The sequence below is a fragment of the Arachis hypogaea genome, chromosome 15, assembly GCF_003086295.3.
Source record: "Arachis hypogaea cultivar Tifrunner chromosome 15, arahy.Tifrunner.gnm2.J5K5, whole genome shotgun sequence".
Classification (NCBI taxonomy): domain Eukaryota; kingdom Viridiplantae; phylum Streptophyta; class Magnoliopsida; order Fabales; family Fabaceae; genus Arachis; species Arachis hypogaea.
In genome coordinates this window covers 87,670,588-87,688,341 of record NC_092050.1, presented here as the reverse complement: position 1 = coordinate 87,688,341, position 17,754 = coordinate 87,670,588, and the positions used below count along the sequence as shown (strand labels likewise).

General features: G+C 39.0%; 1 non-coding gene across 1 annotated transcript; it reads left to right on the top strand.

Moving 5' to 3' along the window:
- The first annotated feature begins 13,919 nt into the window (after window positions 1-13,919).
- Window positions 13,920-14,027, top strand: LOC112752860 (small nucleolar RNA R71). Its single transcript, XR_003177270.1, has one exon. It is a non-coding gene; the product is annotated as a small nucleolar RNA R71 (small nucleolar RNA).
- The last annotated feature ends 3,727 nt before the right edge of the window (window positions 14,028-17,754 follow it).

The following is a 17,754-nucleotide window of genomic DNA, read 5'->3' as shown; positions in this document are numbered from 1 at the left end:
TATCACATATCCTCAAAAATGTGCTGAAATGTTGATTAGGGTCTTCTTGGATGCTTCCTCCATATGAGCAATTGTTCTGAACAAGTGTGATGAGCTAAGGTTTCAGCTCAAAATTATTAGCATGAATGGTTGGCTTTAGGATGCTGCTGCCACAATTTCCTGGGTTTGGGTTGATGTTGGAGCCTAAGACTCTTCTTTCTTGCCCCTCATGATTTACTGGGCCTTCTCTAGCATTGCGAGCTTCTTCTTCATGGTGGTTCTCCATGTTCTCCTCCATGTTTGTTTCAAAATACTCTTCCTCTTCCTCAGCACCAACGACTCATTTCCCTCTTGCTTCCCTCCTTAATCTAAGGAAGGTCCTCTCAGGTTTAGAATCAAAGGAAGTTGAAGCACCGCTTCTTCTACCTGTCATACAACCAACAAGGCAAAAAGCAAGAAAAAAATGAATGAAGGAATTACTCTTGTTAGAGTGGTTGTTAGTTTGAGTGGTGCAATTAATCAAACAGTTAGAGGAGTGGAAATATATATATAAAAAAATACTCAAAGAAGAAAGAAATAGAACTCAAAATAAAAGAAAATAAAAAAATGCTAAATAAAATAAAATAACAAGGAATTTAAATTGCTTAATCTAGCTCTTCAATTGATTTAATCACTGTAAAATTTAAGCCAATCCCCGGCAACGGTGCCATAAAACTTGATGACTGGAATTCACACCCCCATTATAAAATGAGTGAATTAGTTCTTTGGCAAGCGCACCAAAATTATCGTCAAGTAATAACCCACAGTGGAGTGGGATTGTATCCACAGAGATTGGCAAATTCGAGCAGTTTTAATCAATTGATGAATTAGTCAAGTGGATCAATAGGATTGTGAAGTGCAGAATTGTAAATGACATAAATGTAAATGGCTAGAATATAAAGAAAAGCAATAAAGTGCAGAAATATAAATGGCAGAATGTAAAGTGATGAATCATAGATGACTTGAATGTAAATAGGAATGGGGGATTGCTTAATGTAAAATTAAGTTGTAAAGAAATGGATAGATAAGAATGGGGAAATTCATTGAGATTGGGAGATGTTGTCTCTTTGGATCAAATTTAGTTTATATCCTCTTCAATCATGCAACTCATTGACCTCTTCGCAGTCATGATTGATTGAGCCCCAATTCCTTGGTGACTCAATCTCTCATATCTTGATCAATAGCCAATTTCTTGGTCTAATTGCTCGTGAAGAGAGATAAACTTGGTCCCTGATTATACCACACACCATTATAGGTCCAAGTAGAGGGAGGATTATATGTCACATATCCAAACACCAAAACCCAGATTCTACTCTAGTGTGAGAAGGGATTTCAAGCATGGTTTCATGTTTCCTTTCCCAAGGTTCCCATGAAACACAATTGCATTCAATCTCTTTCCCAAGATAATTGAACACTAAGCATTAAGAATGAAATTCCTTCTAGCAAATCAAAAAGAAGATGAAGAGAAGAAGAATATCACTATTATCAATCCATCAAGTACAATAGAGCTCCCTCTCTCAATGAGAGGGAAGTTAGCTACTCATAGCTCAAAAAGTACTCAAAAGTGAAGTGTAAAAGTAGATCTAAAACTAACTGCTTAACCCCCTATTCTTCAGTACTCCTTGGGGGTATTTATACTACTCCTAGTAAAATAAAAGAATTACAAAAGTGAAAAAGGAAAATTACATTTTGGAGGGAAAAGAAAACACTCAATCAGCATGACTTCTCAGCTGGCGTGTGGCTGGCGCTTTTCTGGCGTGTCACGTGCCCTTCATCTCCAGCTTGGCGTGCCACGCCCAATCCTTCAAGTGGCACGCTCGTCCCTCTAACAACCTTGGCGTGCCACGCCTTCGAACTCAAGTGGCACGCCATAGTGGAATCCTTGTGTTGGCGTGCCACCCCTTCTAACTCAAGTGGCACACCCCTTGCCTTTCTTACTTCTCTCTGCCTCTGGAAACTTGAACTGGCATGCCACGCCCAAAGTCTGGCGTGCCACGCCTTTGCTCTATGCTTGGCTAGGCTTCTCTGGAAAGTTGAACTAGCGTGGCACGCCCAGGGTCTGGCGTGCCATGCCCCTTTTGTGAGTGAGTGATTCCTCTGTTTGGCGTGCCACGCCACAAACTCAAGTGGCACGCCCCAATGCTTCTCTCTGAATGACACTGGCATGCCACGCCTGGTTGCTCAAGTGGCACACCTAAGTGAAGAATGGTGAATAGCGTGCCACGCCTTCGATATCAAGTGGCACGCCCCATATAATTGGCCTCCTTCATCCTCTCTGGAAACTTATACAAGCGTGCCACGCCTAAAGGCTGGCGTGCTACGTCCATGATCTTGTCTTGGTTCCAGTAGTTGGCATGCCATGCCTCAGTCTTCAAGTGGCACGCCATAGTGAAATGCTAAGGTTGGCGTGCCACGCCTTCGATACCAAGTGGCATGCCCAGTCCTTGCTTTTGTTCCTTTGTGCATTGGCGTGCCATGCCTGGTTACTCAAGTGGCACGCCCAGTCTTCAATTGCCTTCGGCCCCTTCTCTGGATTGTTGTACCAGCGTGCCACGCCATGCTACTCAAGTGGCATGCTCATGGATTTGTGAACTCTCCAAGCTTGGCGTGCCACGCCTGGGTTCTCAAGTGGCACGCCATAGTGAAGGTTCTTCTTGGAATGGTGAGTTGGCATGCCATGCCCCTTTGCTTAAGTGGCACGCCCATAGTAGTTGACGGGCCAGGCGTGCCATGCCCAGCTTGGCGTGCCACGCCCCTTTTGTGTCCTCCATTTGGCTCTCTGGAATTTTGTATTAGCGTGCCATGCCCAGTCTCTGGTGTGCCACGCCAACATGCATGCTTGGACTTCTTCTCTAGACTTTAGTACTGGCGTGCCACGCCCAGCTCCTGGCGTTCCACGCCAGTGCATTTTTGTGGCGTTTGATTCAAGTGGCACGCCAATTTCACACGCCCAGGTTCTTGTTTGTCTTCTACCCAATTTTTGATGCTTTTCTCACCTGAAATTCAGCACAACTCATCTCAAAGTAGTGTACCATAATATTCATCAAATAATGCATGAATTGTACTGATCAAATGAGATTTATGCTCTTTTATGGTCTTCTTTATGCAAGAAAGAAGGGTAGATGATACAAGTCATCAATTTTCATGATTGCATATGATTGAGGCCATCATTTGATTTTAGCTCACTTATCCCAAATAGCCTACCCTTTCAATTACCTTTCTTTGCCACTTTGAGCCTTTTAATCCCCTTTGTTCTATATTTTACCACATCACTAGCCTTAAAGCAGAAAAAAAATTAATTAACCTAATTGAATCTTTGGTTAGCTTAAGATCGAGATTGTGTGTCAATTAAGTGTGGGGAACTGTGGGAACTTGGGTTGATGAAAGTGTACAGTGTTTCATTGACAAAAAATTGGAAATTTGGGTATCTACTCACGTGAGACTAGAAAAATTAAAAAATCCACATCCATTGATATGTTATGTTTACTTTTATATTTTTAATCAAAAAAATTAATAAATAAATAAGGGAACAAAATTACCCCAATGTTAAGTTTAATAAAAGATCAACGCGTATATGAAAAAAATTAAAGAAAAGTTGGTACATGAGTATGTGATACAAAAGTGGGAATTATGCGTAGCTAGGTATGATTTTGGAATTACATAGAGTGTGTGTGTTGTTAGGTGAGAGCTTAAATTAGTCAAAGATTCATATTATAGCTCACTTGGCTATACATATATCCTCAACCATACCTTAACCCCATTACAACCTTGAAAAGACCTCATGATGTTTGAATTGGTATACTAAATATTTGTTGATTGGTTAGATGAAGAACAAAGTTTAGAAAGCATGACTAGAGAAGAGTAGAGTAAATTAACCCTAGACACTTGAGCGATTAGAGTGCATATACACTACCAGTGAGGGTTCAATGCTTGTCTCTATGTTCCCTGCTTTCATGAGCTGTCTTCCTTCAAGTTTACCTGTCTTTTACTGTATGATTTAAAATTGGTGGAATCTGATTTGTTTTTGTTTGAAGGAACTTATTTACTTTTAACCAAGTAGACAGAATCATCTCAGCATATAGTTGCATTCATAGGTTGCATCTCATGAGTCTTACTTTCCCCTATTCATCCTTTTGTCTCCTTGAGCTTAGCATGAGGACATGCTAATGTCAGGCACGCGCACGCGTCACCATGCGAACTCCGGTTCACGCGCACGCGTGAGCCATGCGTGCGCGTCGCTCCTCGCTGGTTGTCTCCTTTATTTCTTGTGCTCCTTCCATTTTTGCAAGCTTCCTCTCCATCCTCTAAGCCATTCCTGTCCTATAAAGCCTGATAACACTTAACACATGGATCACGGCATCGAATGGTATAAAAGAGAGGATTAAACATAGCAATTTTAAGGCCAAAGAAGCATGTTTTCAATCATAGAGTAAAATTAGGAAGGAATTGTAAAATCATGCAAATTGTATGAATAAGTGTGCAAAGACTTTATAAAATCACTCAATTGAGCACAAGATGAACCATGAAATAGTGGTTCATCAATCTCCCCACACTTAAACATTAGCATGTTCTCATGCTAAGCTCAAGGAGACAAAAGGATGAATAGGGGAAAGTAAGACTCGTGAGATGCAACCTATGAATGCAACTATATGCTGAGATGATTCTGTCTACTTAGTTAAAAGTAAATAAATTCTCCAAGACAAACATAAGTCAGATTCCACTAATTCAAATCACAAAATAAAGGACAAGTAAACTTGTAAGAAGATAGCTCATGAAAGTAGGGAACATAGAATCAAGCATTGAACCCTCACTGGGGGTGTACATCACTCTAGTCACTCAAGTGTCTAGGGTTAATTCACTCTACTCTTCTCTAGTCATGCTTTCAAAACTTTGTTCTTCATCTAACCAATCAACAAAAATTTAGTACACCAATGCAAACATCATAAGGTCTTTTCAAGGTTATAATGGGGCTAAGGTAAGGGTAAGGATATATGTATGGCCAAGTGAGCTGTAATATGAATCATTGATTAACCTAAGCTCTTATCTAAAACACACACACACTCTATGTAACTCTAAAATCATGCCTAGCTTCCCATAATTCCCACTTTTGCATCACATACTCATATACCAAATTTTTCTTTAATTTCACCACATATGCATTGATCTTTTATTAAACTTAGCATTGGGGTAATTTTGTCCCCTTATTTATTTATTTACTTAATTATATGAATATTTTTAGTCTTTTTTGTTGAATCAGAAAAGCAAACATAACATATCAATGCACATGAGTTTTTAATTTTTTTCTGGTCTCCTATAAGTATGCACCCAAACTCCCAATATTTTATCAATAGAACACTGTACACTTTCATCAACCCAAGTTCCCACAGTTCCCCACACTTAAATGATACATAATCTCTAACTTAAGCTAACCAAAGTGGCAAAACAAAGGCAATTGAAAGGGTAGGCTATTTGGGATAAGTGAGCTAAAATCAAATGATGGCCTCAATCATATGCACGCATGTATATATACTAAATAATGGACATATAGAATGGAACAAAATATAGATTACAATCACATAGAAGGAAACACACAAGAATAAAATATTATGGTTAAATAATGTAACCAATGTAACTAAGCTCAAATCTCACAGGTTGTGTGTACTTTGCTATAATTCATGTTCCAAATTACAGTCTTCAAATAAGTTTAACACAAATTTTTCAATTTAAATTAGTGAAATTCTATGAAAAGGGTCTTGAAAAGAAACTCATTACTCTAACCAAGCAAAACATACATGCAAACAACTATTATCATGCAATCTATCCTATCTAACAAAAGCAAAAGTCAAATGTTGGTTTTAAGAGAGAAAAGTTACCTCTGAAAGTCAAGGACTGTCCTCCCACACTTAAGGCTTGGCACGGTCCTCCGTGCCATCAGTAAGGAGCAAGGGAGGGATGGAAGCGTCACCTCCAGTATCTGGTTCGCCTTGGCTGCCTATGCTGCTGGATGAAGGGGAGTCTAGGGTGTCCTTTGGTTCTGAAGGTGGGTGTGTACCAACTATGAGGTCCTTCAGGTAGTTGTATCGGCGCTTGTTACGGTGCTCCATTTGGTCCATTCGCCGGTCTTGCCAGTCGAACCTTTCAAGGATCTGAAGGAACATCTGATGGATGGATGATGCTTGTGGTGTGGCTGGTGGTGGAGTGGAAGAGGGAGGAGTATCCAAGGATGGACCTACAGGCCGGCTCGCAGAGGGAACTGGCGGCCTGATGTACTTCCCATTCGGGACATATTAGTCGGCCCTAGGAATCATGACCTTCGTGTCACCTGCTCGATAGGATGCACCCAGTGCAGAGACCAGTTATGAAACCATGGCGGGGAAAGGCAGGTTATCCACTATCTGTACGTGTCCCATGGCAGCCTGGATGTGTCGGGGCAGGTTGAGGGGTTACTCTGTCAAGATGCACCAGATAAGGACAGCCATGTCTGCTGTGAAGGTCGACTCATGAGTGTTCAAAAAGACATAATGGGTCATAATTTGTGCCCACACGCGAGCCTCCAGGGTGAGTGACTGGGCTGAGATGCTCTTGAGTTTTGAACGATGCTGCCCGTAGATCCACTTGCTTCCAGGTTGGGCTATAACTCCAAGTACGCTATCCCAGTCGAACTGATACATGTGACGCTTACGAGATGCTTCTTGATATGCATCCCATCCCTCAGGACTAGGTGGAAGGTCTAATGCTCTCTGTATGGCACTCTCGGAGACAGGGACTTGCTGCTAACGAACATAGACAGTCTGCAGAGGCGAGTAGAAGTTTGAGTAGAACTCAACTACCCAAGATAAGTTGGCCTCTCGCGGTTACTTCCTCAAAAATCTCCATTGTCTCCTCTCTATTTGGGGCTCCACAAAATCAACAAAGTGTGTTGGGACAATGAGTAGATGCTCATTGTTGTAGTTCCTCTCGGCAAGGATGGGGAACATATGTTCGCAATAACGGTTAGCAAACCGTGTGGAGTCCCAGGCGGGAAAGGCTTTCTCTGATTCATTAACTTTAATAATCCTTTTCACCCGCTTTGTTGGTGGCTTGACACTGGTAGATGGAAGTGCCTTCGCCAATGTTCTCTTGGTTCCTCTCCTAGCCGGTGGCTTGTCAGTGGCTTTCTCTTTTCCTTTCTTGGTACCCATGCCTAAGGAAGAAAAAAAAGGAAGAGTGTGAAATATAGATAACTAAAACTGGAAGGGAGAAAATTTCAAGTAATAATGAATTCCAAAGGAAAGATGTTAGCTCAAATACATGGTAGCTACAACATGTAGGTAAGACATCAATGAAGATCAAGAGGGCAATTCATAATTAAATAGATGCAAGAGGTGAAAGCATGCAAAGAATAGGCATGAGAGGCATGACTCAAGCATAAAAAATTAGATGTGCCAATAAAGAGAGTATATGTATAATAACAATTGTGCATGATAATCCCAAATACATGTGGAGTGCAAGGGTTGTGAAAAAGAGGCATTCAAGTAAAAGAGTAAAACAAAATAGAGTTCAAGATGCCATAAGGGCTTTTTCACAAACACTTGGTGAGCAAGATAGAATAGGAATGAAAATAATATAATCCAAATGTATATGAGAGCCAAATTAAAGTACTAATTGTCAAATCACTCCATATAATAACAACAAGCTTCAGGATAATAAGGTAATACGCAAATAAAACTCCAATACCAACATAAGAATGCATGAAAAAGAAAAGAAAAAGAAACCATAAATAAGTAAGATAAAAGAAAGATAGAGAAGAAAGAAACATAAATAAATAGAATAAGGAAAGAGTAGATGGGAGGAAGAAAAGAACCTTGATGAAGAAGATGAAGAAGGAAAGAAGAAAGTAGTAGAAAGTAAGAACGAATAAGGAAAAAGAAAGAAAGAAGGAAAAAATAATTAGGATTGAAAAGAATTAGGATTGGGGGAGAGGAGATTTGAAATCAGGCGCTGAAGTGGAAAAAATTGTGCGTCGCATGCGACGCATATGCGTGCATCACGCGTACGCGTCGATCGCGCTATTTTCAGGCGACGCGTACGCATGATTGGGCTTGTGCTCCCAGCACAGTTCCAACCCCACACTATTTACGCCGATTTTTTATGGTCACGCATTCGCGTCAGGGACACGTACGCATGATATGCTGAAATTGCAAGCGACAAGTACGCGTGAGGGACGCACGCATGGACTTGCTTGTGCGAAAGTCACGTGCCCAGCACCACTCCAGCCCAACTTTCTGCCCAATTCCTTTATGTCACGCACACACATTATGACGTGTACGCGTTAGCAACGCTCGCGGGTCCTGTGCCTCTTTTTTTTATATGCAAAATGCAGAATGCAGAATCCAGATGCTGATGCGGACTGGTGCACGAAATTGTGATCTCAATGGCGCCAAAAACTTGGTACGCACAATTGTAATCTCACTTCTTTTTCACAACTTCGCTCAACTAACCAGCAAGTGTGCTAGGTCGTCCAAGTAATAAACCTTACGTGAGTAAGGGTCGATCCCACGGAGATTGTCGGCTTAAAGCAAGCTATGGTCATCTTGTAAATCTCAGTCAGGTAGATTCAAATGGTTATGAGGTTTTGATAATTAAAATATAATTAAAATATACTTATGTAATTCATTAGTGGGATTTCAGATGAGCGTATGGAGATGCTTGTTGCTTCTGAATCTTTGCTTTCCTACTGTCTTCATTCAATCATTCATACTCCTTTCCATGGCAAGCTGTATGTTGGGGGATCACCGTTGTCAATGGCTACCGTCCGTCCTCTCAGTGAAAATGGTCCAAGTGTGCTGTCACCGCACGGATAATCATCTGTCAGTTCTTACTCATGTTGGAATAGGATCCATTAATCCTTTTGCGTCTGTCATTACGCCCAACACTCGCGAGTTTGAAGCTCGTCACAGTCATCCCTTCCCAGATCCTACTCGAAATACCACAGACAAGGTTTAGACTTTCCAGATCTCAGGAATGGCTGCCAATTGATTCTAGGTTATACAACGAAGACTCTGATTGTGAACCAGGAGACTAAGAGATATACATTCAAGCTTGTTTTCATGTAGAACAGAAGTGTTTGTCAGGCACGCGTTCATAGGCGAGAATGGTGATGAGTGTCACATAATCATCACATTCATCATGTTCTTGGGTGCGAATGAATATCATAGAATAAGAAGAAGCTTGATTTGAATAGAAAAACAATAGTACTTTGCATTAAATCATGAGGAACAGCAGAGCTCCACACCTTAATCTATGGGGTGTAGAAACTCCACCGTTGAAAATACATAAGTAATGAAGATCCAGGCATGGCCAAATGGCAAGCCTCCAAACGTGTACTATATGATCTATGATAGCATAAAACTGATCAAGGATATAAAATAAATCTCTAAAAGTAGTTTATATACTACACTAGTAACCTAAGGTTACAAAAATGAGTAAATGATGCAGAAGTCCACTTCCGGGCCCACTTGGTGTGTGCTTGGGTTGAGCATTGATTTTTACACGTGTAGAGACTTCTCTTGGAGCTAAACTCCAGGTTGCAGCCTGTTTGTGGCGTTTAACTCTGGTTTGTAACCTGTTTCTGGCGTTTAACATCAGAATAGGGTAGGGAATTGGCGTTTGAACGCCAGTTTGTGTCGTCAAAACTCGAGCAAAGTATGGACTATTATATATTGCTGGAAAGCCCTGGATGTCTAATTTCCAACGCAATTGAGAGTGTGCCAATTGGGTTGCTGTTGCTCCAGAAAATCCATTTCGAGTGCAGGGAGGTCAGAATCCAACAACATCTACGTTCCTTTCAGCCTCTGAATCAGATTTTTGCTCAGGTCCCTCAATTTCAGCCAGAAAATATCTGAAATCACAAAAAAACACACAAACTCATAGTAAATTCCAGAAATGTGAATTTTTCTTAAAAACTAATAACAATTAACAAAAACATACTAAAAACTACCTAAAAATAATTCCAAAAAGCGTATAAATTATCCGCTCATCACAACACCAAACTTAAATTGTTGCTTGTCCCCAAGAAACTGAAAATCAAATAGGATAAAAAGAAGAGAATATACTATAAATTCCAAAATATCAATGAAACTCAGCTCCAATTAAATGAGCGGGACTAGTAGCTTTTTGCCTCTGAACAATTTTGGCATCTCACTTTATCCTTTGAAGTTCAGAATGATTTGAATCTATAGAAATTCAGAATTTAGATAGTGTTATTGATTTTCCTAGTTCAGTATGTTGATTCTTGAACACAGCTACTTTATGGTCGTGGCCCTAAGCACTTTGTTTTCCAGTATTACCACTGGATACATAAATGCCACAGACACATAACTGGGTGAACCTTTTTAGATTGTGACTTAGCTTTGCTAGAGTCCCCAATTAGCTGCTTAGGCCAGGATTTTATTTTTTTAGGCCCTCCTATCCATTAATGTTCAAAGCCTTGGATCCTTTTTATTTTTCCCTTCCCTTTTGGTTTAAAGGGTTACTGGATTTTTTTGCTTGCTTTTTCTTTTTCTTTCTTTTTTTTCTTTTATTTTTGCCATTTTTTTCTGCAAGCTTTTCACTGCTTTTTCTTGCTTCAAGAATCAATTATATGATTTTTCAGATTATCAAATAACATTTCTCCTTTTTCATCATTCTTTCAAAAGCCAACAATTTTAACATTCATAAACAACAAATTCAAAAAAAAATATGCACTGTTCAAGCATTCATTCAGAAAACAAAAAGTATTGTCACCACATCAAAATAATTAAACTAATTTCAAGGTAGAATTCGAAATCATGTACTTCTTATTTTTTTGTAATTAAAACATTTTTCATTTAAGAAAGGTGATGGATTCATAGGACATTCATAGCTTTAAGGTATACTAAGATACTAATGATCATGTAATAAATGAAAAACAGAAAAATAAAGAACAATGAAATCAAAGAATGGGTCCACCTTAGTGATGGCGGCTAGTTCTTCCTCTTGAAGATCTTATGGAGTGATTTAGCTCCTCAATGTCTCTTCCTTGCCTTTGTTGCTCCTCCCTCATAGCTCTTTGATCTTCTCTAATTTCATGGAGGAGGATGGAATGCTCATGGTTCTCCACCATTAGTTGTCCCATGTTGGAACTTAATTCTCCTAGGGAGGTGTTAATTTGCTCCCAATAGTTTTGTGGAGGAAGGTGCATTTCTTGAGGCATCTCAGGGATTTCATGATGAGGAATTTCCTCATGCTCTTGTTGAGGACCATGAGTGGACTCTCTTGTTTGCTCCATCCTCTTTTTTTAGTGATGGGCTTGTCCTCTTCAATGAAGATGTCTTCTTGGCCACAACTTCATAGAAATGGTCTTGATGGACCTTTCAGATGAATCTCTCCATTTCCCATGACTCAGAGGTAGAAGCAATTACCTTCCATTTCCTCTTTCTTGAGGTTTCTCTGGCCTTAGGTGCCATTAATGGTTATGGAAAAATAAAAAGCAATGCTTTTACCACACCAAACTTAACAGGTTTGCTCGTCCTCGAGCAAAAGAAGAAAGAAAATAGTAGAAGAAGAAGAAAATGGAAGAGATGGAGGGGGATATGTGGTTCAGCCTAGGGGTAGAAGTAGTGGTTGTAATGTATGAAAATAAAAGAGTGGTGAGGGGTTTATATAGGGGTGGGGGAGGGTTAAATTTCGTGTATTAGGGTTGGGTTTGGGAGGGAAAGGATTTTGAATTTGGAGGTAGGTGGGATTTTTGGAAAAGTGAATGTGGTGATTAGTGAAGGGTATTTGGGGAAGAGTATTATGAAAAGGTGTGAAGAAGAGAGAAGAGGTGGGGTAGGTAGGGATCCTGTGGGGTCCACAGATCCTGAGGAGTCAAGGACTTAGCATCCCTGCTCCATTGAGGCGCGTAAATGCCCTTAGAGTGCAATCCTGGCGTTTAACACCAAACTACTACTTCTTTCTGGCGTTAAACGCCAGTTTGATGCCTCTAAACGCCAGTAAGCTCTTCCTCCAAGGTGAGCTATTTTTAATGCTGTTTTTCATTCTATTTTTTATTTTTTTAGTTGTTTTTGTGACTTCACATGATCATCAACCTACAGAAAATATAAAATAACAATGGAAAATAAATAGATATAATTAAATAACATTGGGTTGCCTCCCAATAAGCACTTCTTTAATGTCAATAGCTTGACAGTGAGCTCTCATGGAGCCTCACAGATAATCAGAGCAGGGTTGGGGCCTCTCAACACTAAACTTAGAGTTTAGTTGTGGCCTCCCAACACCAAACTTAGAGTTTGGTTGTGGCCTCCCAACACCAAACTTAGAGTTTGAATGTGGGAGTTTTGTTTGACTCTGTATTGAGAGAAGCTTTTCATGCTTCCTCTCCATGGTTACAGAAGGAGAACCTTGAGTCTTAGATACAAGGTAGTCCTCATTCAACTTAAGGACCAACTTTCCTTTGTCAATATCAATCACAGCTTTTGTTGTGGCTAGGAAGGGTCTGCCAAGGATGATGGATTCATCCTCATCCTTCCCAATGTCTAGGATTATGAAGTCAGCAGGGATGTAAAGGCCTTCAACCTTCACTAGCACGTCCTCTACTAGTCCATAAGCCTGTTTCATTGATTTGTCTACCATCTCTAGTGAGATTCTTGCAGCTTGTACCTCAAAGATTCCCAGTTTCACCATTACAGAGAGGGGCATGAGGTTTATCCCTAACCCCAGGTCACACAGAGCCTTCTCAAAGGACATGTTGCCTATAGCACAAAGTATGAAGAATTTTCCGGGATCTGGTCTCTTCTGAGGTAATGTTTGCCTCATTAATGCATTCAGTTCATTGGTGAACAAGGGGGGTTCATCCTCCCAAGTCTCAGTACCAAATAACTTGGCATTCAGCTTCATGATTTCTCGTAGATATTTAGCAACTTGCTCTTCAGTGATGTCTTCATCCTCTTTAGAGGAAGAATATTCATCAGAGCTCATGAATGGCAGAAGGAAGTTCAATGGAATCTCTATTGTCTCTGTATGAGCCTCATATTCCTTTAGTTCCTCGAAGGGAAACTCCTTTTTGTCTAGAGGATGTCCCAGGAGGCTTTTCTCACTGGGACTCACGTCCTCCTCACTCTCTCCAGGTTCGGCCATGTTGGTCATGGTTATGGCCTTGCACTCTCTCTTGGGATTTTCTTCTGTATTGCTTGGGAGAGTACTGGGAGGAGTTTCAGTAATCTTCTTACTCAGCTGACCCACTTGTGCCTCCAAATTTCTAACGGAGGACCTTGTTTCATTCATAAAACTTAGCATGGTCTTGGATAGATCAGAGACTATGGTTGCCAGACCAGAATGGCTCTGTTCAGAATTCTCTGTCTGTTGCTGAGAAGATGATGGAAAAGGCTTGCTATTGCTAAACCTATTTCTTCCACCATTATTATTAAAGCCTTGTTGACGCTTCTGTTGGTCCTTCCATGAGAAATTTGGATGATTTCTCCATGAAGGATTATAGGTCTTTCCATAGGGTTCTCCCATGTAATTCACCTCTGCCATTGCAAGGTTCTCAGGATCATAAGCTTCTTCTTCAGAAGACGCTTCTTTAGTACTGTTGGATGCAGCTTGCAATCCATTCAGACTATGAGAAATCATATTGACTTGCTGAGTCAATATTTTATTCTGAGCCAATATGGCATTCAGAGTATCAATTTCAAGAACTCCCTTCTTCTGAGGCGTCCCATTGTTCACAGGACTCCTTTCAGAGGTGTACATGAACTGGTTATTTGTAACCATTTCAATGAGTTCCTGAGCTTTTGCAGGGGTTTTCAGATGAAGAGATCCTCCTGCAGAATGGTCCAATGACATTTTTGACAACTCAGACAGACCATCATAGAATATATTCATATGATGCTCCATTCTGGAAGCATGTCAGTAGGACACCTTTTGATCAATTGCTTATATCTTTCCCAAGCTTCATAGAGGGACTCACCTTCCTTCTGTCTGAAGGTCTGGATTTCCACTCTAAGCTTGCTCATCTTTTGAGGTGGAAAGAATTTGGCCAGGAAATCACTGACTAGCTTTTCCCAAGAGATCAGGCTTTTCTTAGGTTGTTAATCCAACCATGTTCTAACTCTGTCTCTTACAGCAAAAGGGAAAAGCATAAGCATGTAGACCTCGGGATCAACTCTATTGGTCTTGACAGTGTCACAGATTTGCAAAAATTTAGCTAAGAACTGATGAGAATCTTCCAATGGAAGTCCATGAAACTTGCAATTCTGTTGCATTTGAGAAGCTAATTGAGGCTTAAGCTCAAAGTTGTTTGCTCCAATGGCAGGAATTGAGATGCTTCTTCCATAGAAGTCAGAAGAGGGTGGAATGAAGTCACCAAGCATCTTCCTTGCATTGTTGGCATTGTTATTGGGTTCGGCCATGTCTCCTTCTTTTTCGAAAATTTCTGTCAGGTCCTCTCCAAAGGGTTGTGCTTTAGCTTCTCTTAGTTTCCTCTTAAGAGTCCTTTCGGGTTCAGGATCAGCTTCAATAAGAATGTCTTTATCCCTGGTCCTGCTCATATGAAAAAGAAGAGAACAGAAAAGAAGAGGAATCCTCTATGTCACAGTATAGAGATTCCTTTAAGTGAGTAGAAGAAGAGAATAATAAAAGAATGAGAGGAGAAAAATTCGAACACAGTGAAGAAGAGGGGGTTCGAATTTTGAGTGGAAGAGGAATGTTAGTAGATAAATAAATAAATAGAAAGAGATGAGAGATAGAGAATTTCGAATTTAAAAAGAATAAAAGGAAAATATTTTTGTTTTTATTTTAATTATTAGTTAGAATTCGAAAATTAAAAAGAGAAATAAAATTAAATTAAAATTTAAAATAATTAGTTAATTAAAAGGTATTTTGAAAAAGGGGGGAGTTTTCAAAAATTAGAGAGAGAAAATTGGTTAGGTGGTTTTGAAAAAGATATGAGTGAAATAGAAAACTTTTAAAATCAAACAAAAAGTCAAGTAGTTAATTGAAAAAGATTTGAAAATCAATTTTGAAAAGATAAGAAGTTAGAAAAGATTTTGAAATTGATTTTGAAAGATATATGATTGAAATTTAATTTGAAAAAGATTTGAAAAGGAAATTTAAAAAGATTTAATTTTGAAAATTAAAGTTGATTACTTGACTAACAAGAAACCAAAAGATATGATTCTAGAATTTAAAGTTTGAACCTTTCTTAATAGGCAAGTAACAACTTGAAAATTTTTGAATCAAATATTAAATGTTAGTGAGATTTTCGAAAATATGAAGTAAGAATAAGAAAAAGATTTTGAAAATAAAAAAAATTCGAAAATATGTTAAAATAAATGAAAAAGATATTATTTTTGAAAAAGATTTGGAAAGATAGAATTTTGAAATTGAAATTTATGAGTAAAACAAGGAAAGATATATTTCTTATTTTTAGATTTTTAGTAAAGAGAGAGAAAAATTCCAAATTGAAACAAAAAATAGAAATTATGAATCAAAACAACTAGTGCATGCAAGAACACTTTGAATGTCAAGATGAACACCAAGAACACTTTGAAAATCAAGATGAACATCAAGACTTATTTTTGAAAATTTTTAAGAAAATAAAAACTGTACAAGACACCAAACTTAGAAATTTTCAAACTTTAGACACTAACAAATTGAAAATGCATATGAAAAACAAGAAAAGACACAAAATATAAAAATGCAAAGATCAAACAAAGAAGATCATCAAGAACAACTTGAAGATCATGAAGAACATCATGCATGAGTTTTCGAAAATAAGAAAAATGTAATAGACACCAAACTTAAAAATTGACACTAGACTAAAGCAAGAAACACAAAATTTTTGGTTTTTATGATTTTAAAAATTTTTTTGTAATTTTTCGAAAATTATTGGGAAAAATAAAAATAAGGATTTCAAAATTTTTTATAAGAATTCCAGGAATCATGCAATGTTAGTCTAAAGCTTCAGTCTAAAAAGATTAGACATGGCTAGCCAAGCTTCAGCAGGACATTACATACAATAGCCAAATTGATGGGAATCAACTAGCTCCTGTGATGATAAAAGCATCATCTAAAACTCTAGAATTCATTCTTAAAAATTCTAAAGTCATAGAATAATTTATTTTTTTGAATTTTTTTTTAATTTTTCGAAAATAAAATGAACAAAAACGAAAAGCTTAAAATTAAAATAAAATTACCTAATTTGAGCAACAAGATGAACCATCAGTTGTCCAAACTCGAACAATCCCCGGCAACGGCGCCAAAAACTTGGTGCACGAAATGTGATCCCAATGGTGCCAAAAACTTGGTACGCACAATTGTAATCTCACTTCTTTTTCACAACTTCGCACAACTAACCAGCAAGTGCACTAGGTCGTCCAAGTAATAAACCTTACGTGAGTAAAGGTCGATCCCATGGAGATTGTCGGCTTGAAGCAAGCTATGGTCATCTTGTAAATCTCAATAAGGCAGATTCAAATGGTTATGAGGTTTTGATAATTAAAGTATAATTAAAATATAAAATAAGATAGAAATACTTATGTAATTCATTGGTGAGATTTCAGATGAGCGTATAGAGATGCTTGTTGCTTCTGAATCTCTACTTTCCTACTGTCTTCATTCAATCATTCATACTCCTTTCCATAGCAAGCTGTATGTTGGGGGATCACCGTTGTCAATGGCTACCGCCGTCCTCTCAGTGAAAATGGTCCAAGTGCGCTGTCACCGCACGGCTAATCATCTGTCGGTTCTCACTCATGTTGGAATAGGATCCATTGATCCTTTTGCGTCTGTCACTACGCTCAACACTCGCGAGTTTGAAGCTTGTCACAGTCATCCCTTCCCAAATCCTACTCGGAATACCACAGACAAGGTTTAGACTTTCCGGATCTCAGGAATGGCCACCAATTGATTCTAGCTTATACCACGAAGACTCTGGTCATGAACCAAGAGGCTAAGAGATATGCATTCAAGCTTGTTTTCATGTAGAACGGAAGTGTTTGTCAGGCACGCGTTCCTAGGCGAGAATGGTGATGAGTGTCACAAAATCATCACATTCATCATGTTCTTGGGTGCGAATGAATATCTTAGAATAAGAAAAAGCTTGATTTGAATAGAAAAACAATAGTACTTTGCATTAATTTTCAAGGAACAGCAGAGCTCTACACCTTAATCTATGGGGTGTAGAAACTCCACCGTTGAAAATACATAAGTAATGAAGGTCCAGGCATGGCCAAATGGCCAGTCTCCAAACGTGTACAATATGATCTATGATAGCATAAAACTGATCAAGGATATAAAATAAATCTCTAAAAGTAGTTTATATACTAGACTAGTAACCTAGGGTTACAGAAATGAGTAAATGATGTAGAAGTCCACTTCCGGGCCCACTTGGTGTGTGCTTGGGCTGAGCATTGAGCTTTACATGTGTAGAGACTTCTCTTGGAGTTAAACGCCAGGTTGCAGCCTGTTTGTGGCGTTTAACTCTGGTTTGTAACCTGTTTCTGGCATTTAACTTCAGAATAGGGTAGGGAGTTGGCGTTTGAACGCTAGTTTACGTCATCAAAACTCGAGCAAAGTATGAACTATTATATATTGCTGGATAGCCCTGGATGTATACTTTCAAAAGCAATTGAGAGCGCGCCAATTGGGTTTCTATAGCTCTGGAAAATCCATTTCGAGTGCAGGGAGGTCAGAATCTAACAGCATCTGCAGCCCTTTCAGCCTCTGAATAAGATT